We start from the raw sequence: 16,416 nt of genomic DNA, 5'->3' as shown, positions 1-16,416 counted from the left end.
ACCAAGTAAATTAAACTTTAACACAAATTATCAGATTTTCTTTCAAGGAATCCAAATTATGATTCTACACACATTAGATTGGAATCCAATTAATAATACATATTTTGAAACCGCAACTCATCTGTTCATGAAAAGTTGGTTATTAATTAAGATGTTATCTGTAAATTAATTTGAAAATCGAATAATTATAATTGTTCGTTTTCTCGGCATTTAAATATTAAAAAACTGGTGAAATTCTTAAGTATTACTCCCTCCGTCCCATTTTAGTTATCATATTGCGCTTTTCGAGAGTTAAATTATCTGAACTTTGATCAATATTTTAAGATATATTTTTTTATCATATTAATATAAAAAATTTTTGTAACTTATAGTACTTTTCGTATAGTTTTTGAATATATAATTTTTTATATTATAATATTGAGTTAAAATAATATAATTTAACATTAAAAATTAGTCAAATTGACTTTTGAAAAATACAATATGACAACTAAAATAGGACGGAATGAGTAGCTCGCAATTTGTAAAATACAAAAGGAATTCTCATGTTTTAGAAGAGATAAAACTATAAAATATTTTATAGAAATTCTGATATTGAAGGAGGTGGGTGACGGTTGAAGAGAAGCAAGGCCAGTTCCCACTAATTGCCTCGTCATCATTTTTGGGTATATTTGGTACCTGGTAGGGAGGAAAATAATTTTCAGAAAATTGTTTCGTAATTTTTCATGTTTATTTTCAAAATTTTAAAAAATATTTTCTCTAACAAAATGAATTTCTTAAAAACGAGGTAAAATGGAAGTATAAAGAAACAAATTTAACTTAGTGAAATTTCATATTTATTGTATTCTCTCCACCTTTCAATATGGAGTTCGGAGCCAAAAAAACTACTTTTTTCTATAAAATGCATAAAGAGTCACTCATATTTTAAAATAACCAAAAGGGACAAATCGCTGACACTATAGCGATTTAGTTTACAGTTGCAGCGATTTTTTTTTATAAAATAACGATGTTAAATTTTTTGAACTAAATCACTACAGTGTCAATAATTTGTCCCTTTTGATTATTTCAAAATATGAGTAGCCCTTTATCCATTTTTGTAGAAAAAAATAGCCTTTTTTAGCTATGAACTCTTTTAATATGTCTACCTCCGTTACCTCCCTCACCCACTCTTACACTCATTACTCCATAACATTTGCATAAATTATATAAAATATTTTTGAAATAATATTTTTTTCTTATATATAAAATAATAATAAAAATGTATTTATTAAAGATAAATGTGACTCATAAATTTGACTACCATTAATTTTTCAATTTGGCTTGCATTTATGGATTAACAAATACATAACTCAAATATAAAACACTTGCTTGCTTTTAAACACCTACTATTCAATTTCAAGAAATATGTTGCGTCCAAGTTCAAAAGTAGAAAAACGAATTGTAACGTTAATATCATAATATAATTTCTAGTATGAATAAATATGAAAATAGAATAGAATAAGAAGAAGAAAGAAAACAAACCATGTACTATATAGTCTGTATGGACACAAGTACAACTGACGTGTAAAAAACATATTCAGTTTTGTGGACAAGCTTATAGTAATGAAATCTACAAACATTGACAGCTTGTGGCCTATATAATTTTTGGGCCATACAAATCCAAACCAGACATTTTTGCTTTCTTTTTTTGGCACATATGTACTCCATATCAAACATGTTATAATTAAAACATTATAAGTAATACTATAATGAGATGAATATTTAGAAGAATTGGAATATATGTTTGGTCTCTCCTCTACGGAAGATTTTTATTTTAAAAAGAAACAAACTTTTTTATCCTAGAATTTTGATTTATGTTTACATTTGCGAAATGCATTTATTATCATCTTTCTTCGTTGATATATATATATATAGTACATGTGGAACTCTATGTGCAATCATTAAAAGATAAATGATAAATAGCTCCTTATTTTTTTGAAGGACATTAAAAAATAGCTTTTGATAGAGAGAAACAACACATTCACCTTGTATCATACGCATACGATTTTATTTTTTAAAAGGAAGACATGTGGTCTAGTAGTTTTTTCAGATTATAGAGTAGGAATATTAAATGTGTCAAGGCTGGTAGAGACGTAGAGTGTGTATTGGTCAAAAAAGTTTTCTTGCTGCTGCAAGCTAAGGAATATTAATGTTATGACTTGTGAATTTCAAACCTAACTTTAGGTTATAAAGCTTCGTTTAATTAAGTAACAATATTTGAATCTAATAGGAATTTCAGGATTATGGGAGTTGATCCAATCTTATTTTCCTTGACAAATTTAAATTAAGTTTTGTCCACGTACGTTATTTTAAATCCATATTTAGCTAATATGTCCTGTAAAGAATATTTAATTACTTCAACAATCAATATCAATGAGGCATGTACAATCTCGTGGGTTACGAGGAAATGATTTGTTATGATATATCGTGTACAAATTAAATTTTAAAAAAATGTCATTTTCAGATCTCTTACGTAGAAAAATGAAGAATACTTTCTCTGTGTAAAAATAAAATCTATTTTGTTAAAAATAAATTTGTAAAGAATATTTCTTATTTTCGTGTTAACATTCTTCTGTTTCACGTTTGTATTTGCTTTGTCTTGTTTTGACATGTTATACAAGGGTTTTCATCGTCCTTCTTTTATGGACGGAATTTTTTATAGGATATCATCTTTTGTTTATTGTCTCTTCTAAAATACAAACGGCACCCAAGGTGTGACTAATTAACTTTTTCCTAGTGGTAATATCAGGACAAATTCCAATCAGTAAATTAAACTTTGATATTTTGCTTTGTGGCCCTTGGAGATTTGGTTGCTATCATTTTCAGCACAGAGATGCGTGCAAAAATATCATTAAAAGAGCACCTTGAAAATGACATAAAGTATTGGTAATCAATTAACACGCACATACTTATGAAACAACATTAAGAAAACACAAAAGTGAAGTACCCATTCGTTGGTGTCACTGTTCAACTAATTTTACATACACTACTTGTTTGACATAAATTCTTGGAAATTTGATATCATTAATTGGCATGCACAAATATTCAAACTAAATTTTTTCTTTTAACTTATCAAATTTTGACTTGACACATTTATTAAAAAAACAATAATAGATATAGTGAGTTTATCATTCTATCCCTATTAATTGATAGAGTTTTAAATATATTTACTCACTATATTTTTCAAAGACATTAACTCAATGTTAATAATTTGAGGGTATAATAGGAAGAAAAAAAATTGTCATTTCTTGATTTGTCAAAATTGACAAGTAAAAAAGAAAATCAAATTAAAAAATATTTGACAAGTAAATAGAAACGGAGGGATTATATTTTTACTTGTACGCTTTTCATATATACACTTCATTATTTACTTTTCATACAATATATGTACACATTATATACATTTTTATCAGTATACTTTTTAATTTTACTCAAATATTAAGTATGTACAATTTTTGTAAATAATAGTGAATATTTCTCCATGGAGACAAATCTAGCTTTAAAATTGGTAGGATTAACTTTGAGCTTAAGATTATAGGATTAGGTATATAATCCGGCCATTTAAATTTGTAACACACCATGTCATTTTTCCTTTTATTTTTGTACTTCTGATTACAATAGTGGCCTTCTCACAGATCTTTAGGAGTTTGACAACAGTTCTTTTTGGGCCTAAGATATTGGACTTCATTACAAAACCCTTATAAAAGGGGATAAATTTAACAAATAGCGACTTTTTTTAGTCCAATTGAAAGTCTTAAATAGCACTCTGAAATATCAGAACATTATCACACAATTTCACAAGTAATAACTCCGATAATAGCTATTTTTTAAAGACAATATCAATCTCAAAAGTGACCAGGTGCACTATTTCTGCTGTAATAAAATGAAGCATTGTCCAGTCAAAAATACAACAGAACCATTGATTTCCACACTAGATGATCATGCAATATAATCGCACTCCATCTACAAAGATATTGTTTGAGTTTATAGATAAAGTCCTCTAAATTTGACATACTTTATTAAATGCACACTTAAACCATGAAAAGTCATAATTATCTCCTTAAATATGTGATTTATAGCAACACAAATATTTATGACTTATTTTAGAGTATATATTTTTTAACTTGTGTCAAGTCAAACTATATCATATAAATAGGAACAAAGATTATATCGTTTTACTTTATTACGTGTCCACGTAAAATAACCATAGGCGGTGAAGACAAATAATAAAGTAAAACGATATAATTTTTCTTCCTATTTATATGATTTAGTTTGACTTGACACAAAGTTTAATAAAGATATGGTCTAAAATAAGACAATTTGTGTGGCGATAAATCATTTTGTTAAGGGTGATGTGGAAATTTTAAAGTTAATTTTTACTACATATAGAAATGTATCATTCCTTTTGGGATTGACTAAAAAGAAAAATGAGTCATATAAATTTAGACAAAATAATTTTTTTGTGCAATGTGGCATAATAGGGGGTAAATAATTCCAAAAAATTATGTTTAAAGGGGTAATTAATATTTCTCATAGTTTAGGAGGTAAATAATTCTAAAAATCCATGTTTGAAGAGGTAATTAAAACTTCTCATAGTTTAGATTTGCATTTAATAAAGTGTGTCAAATTTACAGAGGCTTTTAACTATCAACTCAATTCTTCTATCTTTTTTTTGGGTTAAATTTTGATATTTTATTAATAAATTAATGAATATAAACACCACCTTATACCACCTCGAGCAAAACTCATTCCCTACCTGGCTCAATCGACTAGGAAAGAAATAAACAAACAACCAAAAATAAAACATCTAACTGTCACGATCCAAATTCGGGTGTGATGCCACTCATCTCAACCCACCGAGATAAGTCAGCCTAATACCCAACGGAAAGTAGATGCGGAAGAAAAAAAAAGGAATCAAAATTTAACTTAACCGAAAATACGTAAAATAAACTCAAAATCCCCAAGATTGGTTGTCAAGTGTACAAGCCACTAATACAATACCGAAGTACGAAAGAAAATACAATCACAATGTCTTTGTCTCTAGAATAGGACTAAAACACATTAAAAAGTAAGAGGTGTCTGCTAGATGGATATAACAGCTACCTCAACACTAGAGATGATAGCCTCAAACGTGGTAGAGAACACTAAGAGATCAAGCAGGTCCGGGCTCACAACCTACACAAGTGTAGAAGCAAGGGGTGAGTACCAAACAACACGGTACTCAACAAGTGGACAACTAAAACTAAGCAAAGCTCAATAGATACAAGTACTCTTGTCCTCCCACCGAACCTCCTTAACTACAACCTGCATAAAATCAGCCCAACTCTACACTTGTACAATAATAACAGTAATACAGTCCACGAATACTCATTAATAGTCTCATCAATGAATCATATCAAGTCAAGTTCAGCATATACAGAGTCATAAGTGGTAAACACGAATTCACAAATATCAACAAAATGCGATGCAATGCAATGAGATGATGCATGTCTGTCCTATCGGTACACATCCGCTGAATTACAATTCGGAACCCATGGAGGACATTTCTGTCCATGTAACCTGCCACGGAGCGTGAGGCCCGTCCCCTCAATATACATATTCTGCTACGGAGCGTGTAACCCATCCCCTTTATTTCATAATACCTGCCACAGAGCGTGTGGCCCGACCTATTTATTTCATAATACCTGCCACGGAGCGTGTGGCCCGACCTTGTTTCATATCATTTTCAGTCTCAACATAATATGTCAGAATCAATGCAATCAATTCATGTTCATCTAATGCACGATAATAACATGACAACAACAATAATTTTTCCTATCTCAATCAACATAGTCATTTCACATGTCCAAAATAAATTCATAATCACAACGTATCAATTCCACCAATATATGTCATTAGATCACCATTTTATACCCCTCATCTCCATTTTTAAGGCCAATCATACAGTCAATAACCCAGTCCAATTCTCATTACTCCCTAGTACACATAACACGAAAATACAAGCATCTACAAGTTTAAATTGAGGTTTAGAAATTCACTTGCCTTAATTAATCAAGCAATCACTCTGGGACTTGAGCCTTTCCTTTTCGTTGGGCCTCCAAATCAACGTAATCTAGTCAAATAAATAATCACAATAAGATTTCGAAACTAACAACACCCTTATTACCATATGTCTAGCCTAGACCCAAAAATTTAAGCAAATCTATAAACACGTTCCTAATCTTGATGCCACTTAACATGTCAACTCCCATATTTTTTGAATTTCAAAACTAGGGTTAAACCTCAATTAAATGAAATAATCACTTTAAAATTTAAGCCTTTCGTAACGCTTTCGAATGATCAAAATCTGTTCAAATACATAATCTTCATAAGAATACGAATCCAATGACACCCATATTGCTATATTTATTTTCGGATAAAAAATTGGGTCAAAAAATCATCCCGAGTCATTGAAGTCAAATCTGAAATTTTCTTCTCGATTATGTTCACTCATGATAAAATAAACTCACATGTCAAATTTCAGCTAAAACGGATCGTTATCAAGATTTTATGTAAAGAACCCTAGGGTCATATTTTCTTATTTCAGCGTTATTTCTCCACCAATATACCCTAAAAATATGTTCATAATCATATAAAAATTTAATGGAAAGAATGAGAATAATTACCTTGACGCTTTGGAATGAAAATTCTTATTTTTCTCTTCTTTTTTTTTTCCCTTTTCTTTTCTTTCTTCCTCCGTATTTTTTTTCCAGTTTCTGGTTCGTTTTCTTGTTTACGCTTTCTCGCTTACATCTGATGCCATCAGATTTTATATATATATATATATATATATATATTTATTTATTTTTAATTTTTTATTTTTTTTATTTTCTTCTTTTTCTTTTCTAAATTAATCATGTACTAAAAATGACAAACTCTACTAACCTATTTTATTAAATATAAGAAAAGTGGTATAAGTATTAAATAAGTTTAGTCCATCAATTAAATTAATTATTTAAAATTACCCATCAATTAATTAACTGAAGTTATGGAATAGTCCAAAATTCCCAATTTAAATATACGGAAAGAGTCTTTTATGAAGGAAAAAAGACTCGTTCTCAAAATGTCCTAACGGGTCATTACACTAACACTTTGAACCTCCTGTTCCCTCTATCCATTTGCTGGAGTTACTTTCAAATAGGGACATTTTAGTTTATCACTGTTAATGATCTTTCTTCCCACTCCTTCCAAACTGCTGAAATCTTGATAGTTGCACCCTACTTCTTTATCGATTGCAATATTTACCAAGTAGTCTGGTAGTTGATTTTCTTTTCTGTGAATGTGCTGGAGTGTATGTTATTTTGTTCTGTAAGAATGTTTTGATTTCTGTCCATGATCCTTTTTCTTCTAGAATCTTATACAATAGCATAGAGTCTGTTTGAATGTGCTGTTCTGCCTGCTATGTTTACATGCTAGTAAAATCGCCTTCGCCTCTACTATAATATTAATGGTGTTTTCAATAATTTTCAATTCTTCTATCTTCTGATCTATACAATGATCGTTATTATAACGGTCTTAAGATAGCGAGTCTGATATTCCTTGTTGGGTAATTAGTTCTTACCCACACGAAAGGCGTTTCCACTTCTCTATTTCGCTATTCAGCAATTTGGAAAGAAATTTAGACAGTAGCTCTTTAGTTACTTTTATTTTTGCTATCCGTTGAAATGAAAAAAGAGAAGTACTTTTTTCTTTTTGGCTCCTCTCCCTAATTTCAGTCACTTTCAAAAATTAGAAAACTAAAAAAGCTAGTCAGAGGAGGCAGATACCAATGGAATAGTCCAAGTGAGCAGAAGTTGGCCCAAAAAGCAAAGAAAGAAGCACTTTGAACCATTTAACTTACAAGTATAGTAGTTTCCGTATGTCTAATATATACATGGGTTACCTAATGAGAGCTTACTCACTTCACTATGTTTCCCATGACATTTGAAAGGGTGATGTAAAACACCCAATTATCAGCAGAAACTCATAAATGCCTTCCAATTACAGAATAGGGATACAATAGAAATTCTAGGAAATAACAATAGGTAGCAACTGAATTGAAGGATAGTAAGAGCTAGTCGTGTGGCAGCAATATAGGCATTAACATTGGGCCGAGGCTGGTTCATAACAGGTGAAGGCCTTGTTGGGGAGGAAGCACCACAACTAAAGTTTGATATGATGAAAATAATAAATATAAATTGGACACGAGAATTTTACGTGGAAACCCCTCTAAATGATAGAAGGGAAAAATCACGGGGTAGAAGGAACTCACTATAAAATATGGAGTACACAGCTCGCAAATACAAGGAGAAAACAACAATTAACACTTCTCTCTTGTAAAAGGAACAACTACTAAAGAGGACACTCAAGACTACAATATTTATCTTGGTGTAAAACTCTCTTTGTATTCTTACTCTCTCTTTCTAGGATGGGATAAATGAGGGCAAGAGGTCTTCTATTTATAGGAAACTAGAAACGCGTAAAATCCGCGTATTGAACCTCCTTTTTTGACTACGCGTTCAAAACGCGTTTTGTTCCTTTTTTGACTACGCGTTCAAAGCGCGTTTTGTTGACTACGCGTTCAAAACGCGTTTTGACTATTTTGCATTCTCCCACTTGAAGATTTAATTGAGAATCAATTAAGTCTTCACACCATCCTTTCTACCCAACTACTGCAATGTTACGTTTCTGCTAGGCCAATAGAAGATCGACACCATATGAACTTATTACTGTTGATCGGCTTCGTAAACATATCTGCTAGGTTGTCATTAGTGTGAATTTTCTGAATATCCACACTGCCTTCTTCCACCTTCTCACGAACAAAGTGATACTGAACTCGTATGTGCTTTGTCCTTGAATGAAATGCCGGATTCTTTGCAAGATGCAAAGCGCTCTGACTGTCACAAAATAGAGCAATCTTCTCTTGTTTGTGCCCGAGCTCCTCCAGTAATATCTGCATCCATATTGCCTCTTTGCTAGCTTGTGTAGCTGCTACATATTCTGCTTCCGTCGTAGATGTAGCCACGATAGACTGCAGTTTTGAAACCCAGCTTACAGCTCCTCCAGCAAGAGTAAACACATAACCTGTGGTGGACTTGCTTTTATCAAGATCACCTGCATAATCTGAATCAACATAACCTTTAACAGTAAAGTCTGATCCTCCATAACACATTGTAGCATCTGAGGTACCCTTGATGTATCTTAGGATCCTCTTAACAGTATTCCAATGCTCTCTACCAGGATTAGCCATGTATCGACTAACCACTCCCACTGCTTGTGCAATGTCAGGTCTTGTACATACCATGGCAAACATTAAACTTCCCACTGCTGATGCATACGGTACTCGAGACATCTCCATCCTCTCTGCTTCATTGCTAGGACACATACTTGAGGATAACTTGAAATTAATAGGAAGTGGGGTAGAAATTGACTTACAGTCTTGCATCTTGAAACGTCTCAAGATTTTCTTCAAGTAGTTCTTTTGAGAAAGCCAAATCTTCCTATTATTTCTGTCTCGGTGAATTTGCATCCCTAGAATCTTGTTTGCTGGTCCCAAGTCCTTCATTTCAAACTCCCTAGCCAGCTGTGCCTTTAAATTTGTGAGACGATCTTTGTTGGGGCCTGCTACCAACATGTCGTCAACATACAACAACAAAATAACAAAGTCTTCATCACCAAATCTCTTGTAATAAACACAAGGATCTGAACTATGTCTGTTGTATCCAAGGCTTATAATGAAGGAATCAAATCTCTTATACCAACATCTCGGCGCTTGTTTGAGACCGTATAGAGATTTGTTCAACCTGCAAACCAAGTTCTTTTTTCCCTGTTCTTCAAAACCTTCTGGTTGGAGCATATAAATTTCTTCTTCAAGTTCTCCATGAAGAAATGCAGTTTTGACATCTAACTGCTCCAAGTACAAGTCAAATGTAGCACACATCGCCAGGACCACTCGAATTGTTGTGAGTCGAACCACTGGAGAAAATATCTCATTGAAGTCGATACCTTCTTTCTGAGCGAATCCTTTCACCACCAATCTTGCACGATACCTCTCCACTTGATCATTACCATTGCGTTTGATCTTGTAGACCCATTTGTTTCCAATAGCCTTCCTTCCTTGTGGTAATTGAACAAGATCCCATGTTTTATTTTTATGAAGAGCTTCAATTTCTTCTTGCATTGCTGCCACCCACAGAGATGATTCTTGGCCTTTTATAGCTTCTTGAAAAGTTGAAGGCTCTCCATCTTCTGTTAATAGACAGTATGCAATATTACTCTCCATAGAATAATCTGAGTGCCAAGATGGTTCTCTTCTCTCCCTAGTTGACCGTCGAACTCCTAGAGTTTCGATCTCAGCTTGCTCTTGTTCTTCTTGCTCTGGTGCTACTTCAGAAGAAACTGGAACTTCTTCTATTTCTTCAACTTCAACTGTAGTAGTCTCTGATTTTTCTTTTGAAGTGCTACCTTCTTTTGCTTGTATCTTGTTTTCAATAAATACAACATCCCTGCTGATTACCACCTTGCGGGCTGTGGGATCCCACAAGCGATACCCCTTGACTCCATCAGCATACCCTAAGAAAATGCATTCCCTGGATTTTGGATCCAACTTCGATTTTTCTTGGGTGTTGTACATAACATAAGCAGGACTTCCGAATATATGTAAGCGAGAATAATCAGCTGGTTTTCCTGTCCACATCTCCATTAGCGTTTTCAGATCAATTGTGGTTGATGGTGACCGATTGATCACATAACAGGCGGTTTTGACTGCTTCTGCCCAGAATGGTTTTTCCAACCCTGCAGTTGCCAACATAGCTCTTGTCCGTTCCAACAAGGTTCTGTTCATCCGCTCTGCTACTCCATTTTGTTGTGGAGTATATGCCACCGTGAACTGCCGTTTAATACCTTCTTGTTTACAGAAGTTATTAAATTCATCACCAGTGTATTCTCCTCCATTATCTGTCCTCAAACACTTGATCTTTTTCTCAGATTCAAGTTCCACCCGCGCTTTGAATTCTTTGAAAACTAAAAAAGCATCTGCCTTCCTCTTGATTGGATACACCCAACTTCTCCTGGAGTAATTGTCGATAAATGACACGAAATATTTCGCTCCTCCTAGAGACTCCACCGGTGCTTGCCAGACATCAGAGTGAACCAGATCTAGTATTTCCTTGCTTTTAGCAGAGGAACTGCTAAACTTCAGTCTATTTTGCTTACTGGTAACACAATGCTCACAAAAGGGTAGTGAAACGTTTTTGAGCCCTGGAAGAAGTTTTTGCTCAGCAAGAATCTTCAAACCTCGTTCCGACATATGGCCAAGTTTACGATGCCACATCATCGTTGATTCTTCAAATGAACTTGCTGACGCGGTTGATGCTTCTCCTTCTTGGTGTGTTTCACCTTTAAGCACATATAGATTTGCCGCAAGTTTTTCCGCTTTCATTACTACAAGCGCTCCTTTGGATATTCTCATGACTCCACCATGAGTCTTATATGAACATCCATTTTCATCTAGTTGTCCTAAAGACAATAGATTCTTCTTCAAGTCTTTTACATGTCGTACCTCCTGGATGGTGCGAACTGTGCCATCATACATCTTTATTTTGATGGACCCAATACCAATAACATCCAAAGCATGATCGTTTCCCATGAACACAGACCCTCTTGAGATAGGATTATATTGATGGAACCATTCTCTCCTGGAAGTCATGTGCCATGTTGCTCCTGTGTCCATGATCCAGACATCAGCGAAACGTTTTCTGCCTTCATTATTTGATATTGCCTCACTACATAAAATATCGCCATCATCCGAGGTACATGCAACATTCCCTTGAGCATTTGATGACTCAGGGTTTTCACTCTTCTTCTTGAACCGACAATCTTTCTTGAAGTGCCCTTTCTTGCCACAGTTGTAGCACTTGATATTCTTCTTACTTCTTGATTGAGATCTGCCATGATTGTGACTCCCACTGGGGCCACGTTCCGTTGGTCTTCCTCTCACCATCATCAAAGCTTCAGCTTGCTGCGAACTTGCTTGTCTGTCTTCCTTATTTTTGCGCCGATTTTCTTCTTCCAAGACAGCGGCTGCAATTTCATCGAAAACTAGACTGTCAGTATTGTTCGTCAGGTTGATGATGAGTTGATCATACGAGTCAGGTAGACTTTGAAGTAGAAGCTCCGCACGTTCAGTCCCCTCTATTTTGCAACCCATTGTTGTAAGTTGCGAAAACAGAGTATTCAAAGTATTGATATGTTCAGTAACTGACATGGACTCTGCCATTCGAAGAGTATACAATCTTCTTTTTAAGAAGATTTTATTATGCAAAGACTTGGCCTCATACAACCCTGTAAGAGTATCCCATATTTCCTTCGCCGTCCGCTTTTCCGCCACACTAGACAACACTTGATCAGCTAGTGCCAAGTGTAGATCGGCAACTGCGTTGCTGTCTATGTCGTTCCACTTGCTGTCATCAACAAAGTCTGTGGGCCTGCCTTCAATTGCAGCTAAGCAATTGTCTTTTCTCAATATCGCTTTTATTTTCATTTTCCACAATGAGAAATTAGTCCCATTGAACTTTTCAACGTCAAACTTTGTTGTACTCGACATTGTTATTTGCTTCACACCCTTCTACATCGTTTCTGAATATTTTTGCGAACAATCGTGACAAACTGTACCGTCACCAAAATTTACTATTCACGTGAATAGTACTATTCACCGAATTTTACTATTCACGAAAATTTATTATTCACGAATAGTATCTTCGCATAAAACAGACAGAATAAACGAGGGCTCTGATACCACTGTTGGGGGGAGGAAGCACCACAACTAAAGTTTGATATGATGAAAATAATAAATATAAATTGGACACGAGAATTTTACGTGGAAACCCCTCTAAATGATAGAAGAGAAAAATCACGGGGTAGAAGGAACTCACTATAAAATATGGAGTACACAGCTCGCAAATACAAGGAGAAAACAACAATTAACACTTCTCTCTTGTAAAAGGAACAACTACTAAAGAGGACACTCAAGACTACAATATTTATCTTGGTGTAAAACTCTCTTTGTATTCTTACTCTCTCTTTCTAGGATGGGATAAATGAGGGCAAGAGGTCTTCTATTTATAGGAAACTAGAAACGCGTAAAATCCGCGTATTGAACCTCCTTTTTTGACTACGCGTTCAAAACGCGTTTTGTTCCTTTTTTGACTACGCGTTCAAAGCGCGTTTTGTTGACTACGCGTTCAAAACGCGTTTTGACTATCTTGCAGGCCTTTCTACCTATTTCTCAAAATTCCATACAAAACAGAGATGATTATTTGAAAGTACATATATATATGAGGGTTAAAAAACACCCCAAAAACTTTAATTTTCCTTTAAGCTGAGACTAAACTACCAATTCTAGATGTGTGTGGTAATATGTATTATGAACGTTATAATTTACCTTTCTCTTAAATGGTAATACTTGTTTTCATAAATGACACAGTAGTAGACGTGGAATTTTCTGTACAAGTAAGTAAAACAACAGGTTTTGACCACTATACATGTGAAATATCACATGTATTTGATTTTTTCTTGACCGGTAATATGATTATATTCGTAAACGACAAAAACTTCTTGTGGAATTTTATGTGAGATATCACATGAATTTGCCTTTTTCTTAAATGATAATAATTATTTTCATAAACGACACAATAGTAGTCGTGGAATTTTTTGTACAATTAAGCAAAATGTTTTTTTTGACCATTATACATGTGAAATATCACATATATTTGATTTTTTCTTGGCCGGTATTATGTTTATATTTGTAAACGACAAAAATGTTGGTTTGGAATTTTATATGATATCACATGAATTTGCCTTTTTCTTAAATGGTAATAATATTTTCATAAACGACACAATAGTAGTCATGGAATTTTCTGTACAAGTGAGAAAATCAGCGTGTTTTGACCATTATACACGTTAAATATCACATGTATTTGATTTTTTCTTGACCGATTATATGATTATATTCGTAAACGACAAAAGAGAAGTCTTCTTCTCGTCTTAGAGAAACTCTATAAATTCTAATGAGTTTCTCACTTATTTGCATATTCCTTCTTACACAAAAAGGTAAAATACAGTCTTAATTCTCTTGTCTGAATTGTGCTTGTCTTCAAAATATCTTGAGTTCCTTCCTCTTCGGATCACTTACCACATACAAGGAAGAATTGTATGCTACACTTTGTTCCAACTCTTGCCTACACCAACAACTCCTAAAATCCTATTTATTCCCAGGCATGAAGCCTTTGATTCCGGGAAAGTTGAGAAATAACTAACATAGGTGGTCAGTAAAAGGTCAGTGCAAAAAAAAAAGGATGTTTATTGGTTTCCGTTTGAAAACCTTATAAATAGCATATGTGATGTATACACAATGTATCTCACATGTGGCGTTTCATTTCTAACTCTTTCTATCTTGTTCTTTTTAGTTTCCCTTTTCATGTATCTCTTTTTGTTGCCTCTCCTGCTGGTCTCCATCAAAAAACATGTTTCAAGTAGTAAATAGATCGCACAAAACTATCCAATTTGTATCCATCCATGTTTTAACTATTGCCATATTTGTTCTTCTCTATTCTCTTTTCCCACTACTATACCTCTACCTCTCTCTGTTGCATCTCTTGTTGGTCTGCATTGAAGGAATCTCTTTTATGAAAGGTTGTCTTTTCGTCAAAAGAACGTTGAAACATAAGATTGAATGTTATATATGATGTATCTCACATGATATACACCCATCTAGTATTAACTCTTGTTATCTTTGTTTTTTTCTATTTCCCTTTTACCAAGGATACACTACTCCGCTCTCCGGTATCTCCTGCTAGTCTCTGTTAGAAAACATGTTTTCCACTGTACATAGGATGTACCGCACATAAATATGTACTCATCCATTTTCTACCTCAATTTCTATTTGCTCCTGTTTATATTCGCTTGCTCACTTAATTGTCTATCTTAAATGTAGGTGCTTTGTCCATATACAAGCAGAGAATATATTCTTCCAAGAGGGGTTATTGAAGAGTGCATAAGAAGCTCGACAATGACTTTAATCCTCCTAAACCAAACCCTCGGATTCTCAAATCTGCTTGTGGAATTCATGGATTCCCTCAATAGGCATAATTTCTTCAAAATGTTGAAGGGAGTTCCATCAAGAGGCTGCTTTCCTTTCAATCTTTTGCTGTGCTAAGGATATCAAGAAGGGAAGGCAGAAGCGTGAGGGAAATGTAGCAACGTGTTTCTATCCCTTCAGATCATCCTAGAAGAAATTCACCCTATTTGGCCCGAAGAATGGTGCCAGCAATTTTAGCTTAAAGGTATGTGATGTGTTTTAACGTCTCTATTCACAGCATTCAGGCTTCAATGGTAAAACGTATATATGCATAGCAACTATGGCAATTATGTAACGCGCCTGATCTCAGCGTATATGTTAGATATAATCTTTTCTTCCCTTAATACTCAATCTTAAATGCAAATGCTTTTAACCATGTTAAGAGATTGATAAAAGAGATGTATTAGCCTGAATGCTAGAAAGAGAGACGTCAAACCAGACTGCATACATTTGCTAAAATTGTTGGTAGAATTGTTCGGTTCAGATATGCTGAAGTTTTTCCAGGAAGATGTGAAGCGGTAGATTCCCGCTGCTACATTCTCCCTCGCACTTCTGTTTTTCCTTGTCGACATCCTTGGCACAGCTGAAGGTGGAAAAGAAGGTAGTACATAATCTCTTTGGAATACAACTGATGTCAATTTGAGCAGAAGCCGAGGAAGAGAGATTGTTCGGTCCATTAACAACAGCTTTGTTTTCTGAGGTATGTACTGCATCCATACTGATTCCCTTAGCAGATTTACTGTCAAATATCATCCAATTGTTCTAAATTATCCAAATCATATCAAATCACAAAGTAAACCGATAACTCATTTCTCTTATGCTTTCCTTTATCTTACATCAAGGAAAGTATAGCTAATCCCAAAACCAAGTATTCAACATGATTGCAGGCAAGTGGCCAGTGCTTGACGCAGGAGGTCCAGATTTATATAATGAAGGAAGGCGATTACAAGGTAGCGGATGACTAGCAAGGCATGGAAGTAATTGGAAGTTTTCGTAAATCGTAATGTTCTATGATGTACCCCGGTTTGAACCATTTAACTTACAAGTATCGTTTCCATATGTCTAATATATACATGGACATCATTACCTAATGAGAGTTTACTCTCTTCACTATATTTCCCATGGCATTTGAAAGGGTGAAGGCCTTTCTACCTATTTCATAAAATTCAATACAAAGCAATATTTATAAGTACATATATATGAGGGTTAAAAAACACCCCCCCCAA

At 34.1% G+C, this 16,416-nt stretch overlaps 1 long non-coding RNA gene across 3 annotated transcripts; it reads left to right on the top strand.

The window, feature by feature from the left end:
* The first annotated feature begins 14,155 nt into the window (after positions 1–14,155).
* On the top strand, positions 14,156–16,306 carry LOC129886248 (uncharacterized). 3 transcript variants are annotated; one of them, XR_008766188.1, is made up of 3 exons: positions 14,156–14,388; positions 15,047–15,890; positions 16,078–16,306. It is a non-coding gene; the product is annotated as an uncharacterized LOC129886248 (long non-coding RNA). The 3 variants fall into 3 exon arrangements; XR_008766187.1 differs by having other exon boundaries at positions 15,047–16,306; XR_008766189.1 differs by lacking the exon at positions 14,156–14,388 and adding an exon at positions 14,403–14,964 and having other exon boundaries at positions 15,047–16,306.
* Positions 16,307–16,416: the final 110 nt, after the last annotated feature.

This window comes from Solanum dulcamara, chromosome 4 (assembly GCF_947179165.1).
Source record: "Solanum dulcamara chromosome 4, daSolDulc1.2, whole genome shotgun sequence".
Classification (NCBI taxonomy): domain Eukaryota; kingdom Viridiplantae; phylum Streptophyta; class Magnoliopsida; order Solanales; family Solanaceae; genus Solanum; species Solanum dulcamara.
This window is presented reverse-complemented; position numbering and strand designations above follow the sequence as displayed.